At 44.2% G+C, this 9,501-nt stretch overlaps 1 protein-coding gene across 9 annotated transcripts in view; it reads left to right on the forward strand.

The window, feature by feature from the left end:
• The window catches only part of LOC118312259 (teneurin-3-like), a 193,464-nt gene that overhangs the window by 34,078 nt on the left and 149,885 nt on the right, over positions 1 to 9,501 (forward strand). For all 9 annotated transcript variants that reach the window (XM_047333787.1, XM_047333790.1, XM_047333789.1 and 6 more), the window contains one exon: positions 2,307 to 2,383. The gene's annotated coding sequence lies outside the window, so the exon portion shown is untranslated. The remainder of the gene's footprint in view (positions 1 to 2,306; positions 2,384 to 9,501) is intronic.

A 9,501-nucleotide genomic window follows, 5' to 3' on the forward strand; every position in this document is an offset into this window, starting at 1 on the left:
GTTATCCTGTGTTTGTTGTATAGTCAGTTGTTAGCTCCTGTCTTATTTTAAAGTCAGAGTCCTGTGCTCTTGTTTCTGTTCACTTTACTTCTCTGCCCCAGTGATTGTCTGTACCTGTTCCCAATGTGTCTCACCTGCTTTTCTATCACACGTCCTCAGCCGTCCGGGGGGTAGTGGTTAGTGGACCCACCCTCTCCAGCTCTCCATCATGTCAAGGTATACCATAGACATTGATCAGTCACAATATTAAAACTGGTGCATATCTAGCTACCCGAGCCCAGCAATGGCTCATTAGCATATATCATTGACATGAGCACATGTCTGATTATTGTCATATCAAAACCATGGCCGTTGATCTGCGGCTCTAACTGCCTCCACTTGCCCGGTTTCAGGTTTTTCCGGCAGTTGTTGAAACCTGGCAGCGGTGATTTGATCCCATTAGTGAGGCATACGTGCCGATTAAAGTATTTGACTCGAGCTGTGTTAGAAATATGACTTGGCGATGACGACTCTATGGAGAGCTCGAGGTACTTATCAAACAAAATCATCATGGACCCAGGAAGGCAGGCACAGACGTTATCAACCGCTTTATCCTTTAAGGGTCGGTGGTGGGACATTGGGCGAGAGGCGGGGTTCACCCTGGACAGGTCGCCAGCCTATCGCAGGGGCCACATACAGAGACGGACAACCATTCACTCTCACATTCACACCTACGGTCAATTTACAGTCTCCAATGAACCTGACCCCATTCTTCATGTCTTTGGACTGTGGGAGGAAGCCGGAGAACCCGGAGAGAACCCACGCATACACGAGGAGAACATGCAAACTCCACACAGAAAGGCCCTGGTTGGTTTGAACCGGGACTCGAACCCAGAACCTTCTTGCTGTGAGGCGACAGCGCTGACCACCGTGCAGCACCAAGGACAAGGTAACAGTCTTTAATGGAAGACGCAGGCTGGCGTCTGGATCCTGGGCACGGGGAGGAAATAGGGGTCAGCAAGAGCGAAGTACGAGACAAAGGCATGAACTTGGTTTACTTCAGAGCTCTACCAGAACTGACAGTAGTTCGGAGGGCTGGAGACTTTGGACTTTTGGGAAGGGGTTTGATGATTGTGTTCAGCTGCCCCTAACCCTACAAACTCATTCACACTCGTACAGACTCATTCATTAAACAGGTTAAGGGAGGAGACAACAGGAGTCGCGGCCGGCCTGTTTCCTTACTGTCGTCTTCTGTGCTGCTCCTTTCACTGCAGTCTCAGATCCCGAAACCGTTCATTTTGTAACATCCATCTGTGTGTTAGTTCTTTCCAGAAGACTCAAATTTGAAACCGGCTCACTCGCCTGCATGCACGTGAACTCTGTTTGTAATCTATTTCACATTCCTTCTCAGGCGGGCGTGCTGCCCCGCTGGAGCGCTTTGTAGCTTTTGTCAAGGAGTTTTTGAGTGTGAAGAGTGGTTATGGGGTAAATAGTAGTTTATTCGCCGTCATGGAGTAGATGTGGTTGTCGACATGCATTAGAGAGTAAATAGGAACGTGCTCGGCACTCTGAACGCTCTTCTACTGATAAGTGAGGAAGTAGGGGAGAGCCTGTGTGTGTGTATGTCCCCGTCCCCCCCCCTTAGGGCGGGGGGATGTTTTCAACCTTGACATAGACAAGTGCTCTCAGACTCAAACCGAATAATGATTGATGAAATTATTAAATATTCATAGACTTTTATTATCATGTGTGAGGAACTGGACACTGATTCGCTTGTGATTACAGCAGCCATCCCCCGTTTGTTCTGTTAAGTATTTTTATTGCAAGCTAAATAATTGTTACTAAATAAATATGTAACCTTTCTTCCATGATCTATGTTTCCAAAAAAAGAATCCGTCCCCTCGTGTCTGTTTGGTAATGACACTAAAACCCATCGGTAGACTTTCAGCTGAAATTGCAATCAGCTACGCCTGGTATTATTAATATTAAATTTGTTTGTAAATGTTCTAAGATTCTCTAGATTTGAATATGGTTTCTGCAGAAATGCATTTAGCATGTTAGCATTTGAAAAATGTGCCGCACATATACAGTGCAGTGTGTGGAGTATGAATGAGAGAAGAGAAGGGATTCTCAGTTTGGTCCACAGAGAATCGGTTTCACCAACTGTGTCAGGAGTTTTGCCCATGCATGACAAAAATGGATAAAGATTTGTTTCACATGGATGCAGGAAAGTTGGTATACAGTGGATACAGGAAAATCACTTGTCTCCAGGCCTGGTGACTTATTGTTTCTGAATTTATACTTTGCTTTTTTCCCTCTATCCTCAGCTTTGAAAGTAAAGAAGGGAGCGACACGACTCACCAGCAGACCGGTGCAACTCAACTGAGAGACCACTCAACAATTGGTAGGTTCGACTCTCTCTTCTGTTTCTCTCCTTTATTGCTTCTTCAGTATGTTTTTTTGTTGTTGAAATATACAAAATGTTTGTATATGTAGAGCACCAAATCACTACATTCCTTATATCAAAGCTCTCTATGTCAGGTGGCGACCCAGCAGGACCCAAATGCAGAGTACACAAAGTATTTTGAATCAAGGAAAACCAAAACAGACTCACAGTCTTGTAGGTAACCAAAAGGAGAAATCAGAAGCTGAACCCGAACCAAACCAACTTCAATGTTACTTCTGGCCCAAAAGATTGAGCTGCAGATGTCCAAGTTGTCTGGCAGTATGAGGCTCAACATCAATAGTTGGGTGAGACGAGCTACTAAGTGGCGACCCACCATGACGTCACCCACTGGTTCATCAACGCCCATTTTGAAGCCTTGAGTTTGGCATTTTGGCCGGCGCCATCTCTGTTTTCTGAAAGCAGAAGAAACCATATTTGTCTCACAGTCTATGTGAGCTCTATTCTCCGCAGACCTGTCGGAGGGAGATTGCCCTGCTTTCCCCGGAGCTATCTGCATTGTACAATTCGAAAGCTCGCCATTTGTGTCCGTTGATAAGCGTGGTGGCTCTCAATACGGGAGACCGGGTTTTTTGTTCCCTTGCCTCACTTCAACATTAACCAAACATGCCACGTCACTTTCCTCCCTCGTATCCTGAGCATTTTAACCCTCTTCTTTCTCCCTTACGTTCCAATGCTTCGAGATACATCTAGACAGAGAGGAACACACATTCTAATCAGCTGCTACCTGAACCTACGAAAGGATGAGGAGTGGTGATAACAGGAGAAAAAGAGGGTAACCAAATGCTGGTCAGGGCTCGGAGTGAAATTGATAAAGGAATGTGTGTGTGTTTGTGTGTGTGAGGCAATGAACATGAAGTCAATGGACTCACTGTTACTGACGTGGACCTTCACTCTCCCTCCAGTTGCTGAGGGTGTCTACTGATGTGTCAGGTACGGAATCCGTCAGCCAAAAGCTGTTTCAAAGCTCTTAATAAAAAGCTCATCACTGAAAGCTGGTCACATAAAGATTAAGAGTTGGTGTATGGCATTCATTTAGACTTAATAATGATATTAATAATAACACGAGAACAATACCGTGCCCGCAAAACCATACGCGTGAGGATGCAGCGAGCGAGCATCTCTGCCCTGTGAGTTCTGAGAGGAGGCGGGGACAGAGGCTGATACTCCTATCCTTCGCTTGGTCACTTGGAGCACGCAAGTCCCCAAGACCATCTCTGACCCTCCAACCCGCTCCTTGGCAGCAAAATCTTCATGAATATGTCGGGGAAATGTTGGAGTAGGAGAAAAAAGAGGCAGCCACCTCTACAGAGTGCTCACCACAAGTAAACGCTGCAAGAAACACCATGTAACAGGCTTTTTGTGTCGACAGCAGCAGCATATATGATCCACACATCTTACAATTACTACAGACAAATATAGACCCCAACGCATAGGTTAGTTATCTTCAGTCAGTGGCAGCAACTCCAACAGGGAGAGCTGTCGGCCTTTTGTGCCAAGTGCAGGTGGTCAGTCCAGTCTGTTCCATCGAAGGAGGCAAGTCTCACAACTCCACTTGAGTGAGCGAGGGTCTGACACTGTTGAGCAGCTGCGAGCGCACAGGGGAGGGGGAGTTTGTTCTCGTCCCAGCCCCAAACTGGCGAAGCACCAGTGCTCGCTTGCTCACATGCACTGTTCCGTGCGCTCGCAGAGAAGAAACCTTTAGATCTGCTGCCATTTTATTTCTTTCCAGTTGAGTGGAAGCTTGAGTGAAATTCAAGCTACATCATCGACATGAATCAGTCGCTGTGCGTTCCCATTGCGCTCAGTATAAATGTTAATCAGAACACCAGCCACCGGTGTTATCTCCACTACTTTTCTTACATTTTAGGCAATTCCACTCAGGTTAGCCTTGAATGCAATTTGGAAATGTGCATAAAAACGATTCGAATTGCAGTATGTGCTTGGGTTATATGAAAGTTATATGGAAAACTATTTTGGTTTGTTTTAACAACAGCCATAATTCACGTAGGAAAGGAATGACTGTCACCAATGCAGAGCTGACTCGGAGGTGACACCAAAACTGCTTCACAATGATCCGGATTTAATGTTTTATTAGGCTATAACTTATCAGGACAGGACCTGGGACGACTGCTTGTAATTCGGGACCGTCCCGAATTCTTCCGGATGTCTGGTCACCACTCACATACATACACTTCTCTGTTAGGGCCACGTGAACATATTTTATTTTGCAACAAAGGAAAACAGAAGTTCCATCAGGGCACTTTACGCCACCCATCATTCCCACACACTTGGTGGCGGTGGAGTGGATGAACATCCTTTTTGTAAATGTTTCTTCTCCATTCACTCCGACTCACCACGCGTGTGTCATTGTCTCAGGGACAACGCCATCCATCCAACTGTCTTTATTTTTGTCATCCCTCTCTTTTTTTAATCCCAGATGAGAGAGGGGGATTAGGTGGGAGAAGGGGAAGGGGGGGGGGGGGGGGGGGGGGGGGAGAGAGAGAGATTATCCATCAGATTTGCACTTGTGAACTCACTGAAACTCAGGTCAGTAAATGTGGAGGTTACATGAACAGAAGGAAGGAGAGACAGAATAAAATAGAGGAAGAAGATAAACAGCAGTGACATGATTGGGGGGGATAAAGAACAAGTAACAGATGGATTATTTCAGATGAACGTTGTAAGTAAGACTCAATTATTGTGCGGCTATGACAGGTGGACAGAAAACTTGGAGTTAATATAGTCTACAAGTTAAGGTGCGTGTTCTTAATAAACAGTACATCTTATGATGTAATGCTCTCCAAAGATGTTAGTGTTTGTGTTTTCATATGATTTCATTTCATTTTATTATAAAGTCTGTGCAAGCTGCTGTGTGAGTTATTTTATGTGCCGTAGTCAAATCATGCATGTGGTAATTATCTACTTGTTTACGTAAGAGTAGAGATGTCAAAGTGTGGAAATGTTTCCAATTTTTACAAGAAAAGACGTGTGTTGTCTCCTTATCTGTATAGCACTTACTTACTTATTATAACTGTATGTGCATCCGTGTGTGTGTGTGTGTGTGTGTGGGGGTCAGAAGTGTTACCTCAGGATGTTGCTGTCGTAAGGAAGTCATTGAGGGAAAACGTTGTTAATGGCCAAGGGGTTTTATTATATGGTAATGCAGAATATAACATTATTAATTATTAATTTGTATTGAATAAGAGCAAATATGCTCCTAATATGCATGCTATTAAGCAACTAGTCAATGGTGAATAAGTGTACCTCAATATAAAGTGTTACCAGAAAATTAGCTGTGATCTAGCATCATCATCATCATCACTACCATCTGACATCAGATGCCAGAGAGAAGCAGTTCCAGCCATGATGTATATGTGCTCACTCATTTACCGTGGCTCTCGAAGTATGTAATAAAAGTACAGTAGGAAAAAGATTCCTCGATCTTCACAGGAAGACAGGATTTGTCCCTCACCCATCCAGAAACGGGCCCATACTCTCTCCCACGGCTCCTGGCGTGTACTCTGACAGCATTTCCCCTTTTCAATTCAATTCAATTCAATTTTATTTGTATGGCGCCATATCACAACATACATTGTCTCAAGGCACTTTACATAGTGAGGTCAATATTACGATATTACAGGGAAAACCCAACAGATCCCACAATGAGCAAAGCACTTGGCGACGGTGGAGAGAAAAGACTCCCTTTTAACAGGAAGAAATCTCTGACAGAACCGGATTCAGTTGTGGGCGGTCATCTGTCTCGACAGGTTGGGGTGAGGAGAGAAATGGGGAAGAGAGGAGAGGTGGGCAGAAAGAGGGTGGGAGGAGAGACAGTAGGAGAGAAGAGAGAGAGAGGACAGTTGTACAACTGCCGCTGTAATCTCTACCAGACTGATACTTATAATTAAAAAATACAATTATGTTGTTGTTTTTGCATTGGTTGTAAAGTTCCTTCTCAACTTCACAACTCACAGGTGTTCCATCGGAACAGGCTGCAGTCATGTCAGTCTCTTGGAGCCTGGATCACAACAGAGATCGTTCACTTGGACGCCATGGTTTGTGGTGAAACCGACAGTGTGTCGTACAAAATCTGTTTTTCATTTTGACAAATGTGTCCTATAAAAAAACACACAATGTTGCTGCTCTTACAAACGCCCTCACTCCCACACTGTGTGGAGTACAGTGAAATGTCAGAACGATCCTCACTTATAGCGCTTCCAAGACACATCACTTGAGGGACGAAGTCACCAGGGCTGTAGCAGCACCGGGAGAGGAAGTGTTGGACTCTTTCTGGAGACGGACGGAACTTTTGTCCTCCTAAGAGTGAGTGAGTTATGTGTCGTTGGCCAACTGTGATTTCATCATCAACAGTCACCATCAAATCTGGTAAGGGACCCAAGTGATTTCTCTCATGTGGAAAGATCAGGCCAACTGCGTCCCTTTTCTGAACATCCTTTCAAATGTCATAATTCATCCATCATATTTCTGTTAGTCTCTTTGCCTTGTCGGCAGCTCTGCTCCCCTTGATTTGTGCTCCCGCCTGCTTCTTCACGAGCTTTTCTTTCGGCCAGCTTTGTTTTCAGATGCTCAAACAGCTTGGATTTGCTCGCGTTGCAGTGGCTGTTCCTCCATCTACAAAATACTAACACTGCTACAGTGCTCATGTCAACATGAATATATTCTATCCGTTTGAGTATTATTTGCTTTGTAAATCAAAAGTGACAATTCATTCAACTGTCGGCGGTTAAAGTTAAATTGATATACTCAAAAAAGAGGAGTGCGTAGCTGCCTCTTTAATCCCTATTAGCTTTTCTTTACTGTTCATTGAAGCATAGTGTTCTTAATTAACAGTTTAATTATTGATAAAGTGCGCGATCGAGCTCTGTGAATTCACTTATTAATGGAAAAACAACAGCAAGCTGATCATTCCTCATCTTTTTTCCTCTCCTCTGCTCCCTTTGTCCCTTCTCTCTTTTTGCCTCTCTTCCCTTATCTTGGTAAATTGAAAATACCAGACACTTGTTGAGCTAAGTTCTTTGTGTCAGATAATTGGATTTTTTTTAAATGATTTATTTTTAAAAAGAAGAACGTATTCTGAATATTCAATAACGTTTCTGTAAGGAACTTATTTTGTTCCAGATTACGTTTGTGTTTTACATATCACCAATATGTTTCTCATCAACCTATCTTTGCCATTTCTTCGCACTGGGCTTTTATTAATGTAGATCTTGGCTTTATTATTTGTCTGTGAATATTTGTGTCTACTCCCTTTGTTCCTTCTCTCTGTTCCTGTTTTCCCTCTCAACCTCTTCTCCCCTTTTTCCAGCTCTTCCCTTGACTTGGTATTTTGAAAATACCAGACACTTGTTGAGCTAAAATCTTTGTGTCAAATGATTGTTTTTTTAATTTAAATCTAAAAAAAGAATGTATTAATCTTGCTTGTATTAAAAGTATTCATAACGTTCATTTCACAACCCCGTTTCCTCAAAAGTACAATCGCACACAGATAAAACTGTATTCTCAATTACATTTCTGGAATGGAACGTGCTTTAATCCCAGATTCCATTTTTTACAGTAACCACGTAGGTTACTGGCGTGCCAACAACATTACGGTTTCAAATCCCCTCACTCCTCAGACGAATATGTTCGCAGAAAAATAATAAAGCCGAGAGCGAGATTAATAAAAGTCGGATTGAGCGCATTGCAAGAAAGTCACCGAGAGGATTAAACGGCGAAGATAGGTTGATTAGAAACGTAATGGTGATGTAAAAAACAAGGGGAAATATACGAGACAGTAATTCCTAATCATCGCAATGCTTCCCTGATCAGTTTTTTTCCCCATCTCTCCTTCGTGAGGCGCCCCCTCATACTGCTCCACTGTGTTTCCTCTCATGCAATGTGTCTTCTGTCTTTTGCTGCTCGTTCTCCTTCCCCGATACTTCTCCGTCGTCCGTCTCCATTATTCCTCGGCTCTCCGCCCTGCAGGCTTTTCGCTCACTGCAACATCTGAATTTTACCAATGGAGGAACGCGGTGGACTGTGGTCAGCGTGGTCAATGTGCAGGCGTCAACTGTACAGCAAAACATCATATACTCAAGGGATGAGTATGATTTTATTGTTGGAGCAACGGCTTACTGGCCACTAATATGCAGACGTGGGACTAAACACTGTCACATTGCTCACGTCGGCTGTCCGTCAGAGTTCTGCATCGAATCCCTGTGAGCAAACTTTTTCTGCTCAGCAGGTGTCGCTCCCGGCCGCAGTTTTGTGTCATTTGGTCTGAAACACGTGGCAACACCTGCTTTAAACCGCAGGACAGGAGCACTCTGTAGCACCAAATATGAAGAATAATAATAATAATAACTAAGATTGCACTCAGTAGAGTTCATACCTCTGCCAAGGGCCTACAGTTATCTTGGATTCCATCGATCCTCACCAAATTTGGCACACACAAAACTCTCAGTCCCATAAATATGCCTGATATCTTCCCATCATGATCCACACCTGGTGTGAACAGGGGGGTGTGGGGGCGGGGGTGCAGCCCTTGAAGCCCGACGGTTCACTGATCATAAAAATCACGAGCCAAGTGATTAACAGAAGCAGACGCAGCGCGACTGAGGTAAGCGACTGCTCAGAGCTCCAGCTCCTCTCTGTTTGTTCTGAGGGGGACGCACTTGATAACAGCACTGCAAGAATCCATATACACAAAAAAACAAACCGGGGGGGGGGGGGCCCTCCGACATTGGAACACCATACGTGTGTTCAGTCCTCCTGCTGCGCTCCTCCAGGGCCTCAGCTCATATGAAGAGTCCATCGTTCAGACACGTTCCTCTCAACACACACACACACACACACACGTGTCCAGAGGTTAGAGGATTTAGGGCTCAGTGTCTCAGATTAAATTGACGGCTAATGCAGCTGCCCGTGGAACCAACCATCAGCTCACTGCCCCGCCCTAGGATCAGTCTTGCCTCATCAATAAGAAATAAATTATAATACTAATAATAAAAGACCAGTAAAAATAGAAAAAAAAGAGTACTTTGACGCTTCGTCAT

This window comes from Scophthalmus maximus, chromosome 8 (genome assembly GCF_022379125.1).
Source record: "Scophthalmus maximus strain ysfricsl-2021 chromosome 8, ASM2237912v1, whole genome shotgun sequence".
NCBI lineage: Eukaryota > Metazoa > Chordata > Actinopteri > Pleuronectiformes > Scophthalmidae > Scophthalmus > Scophthalmus maximus.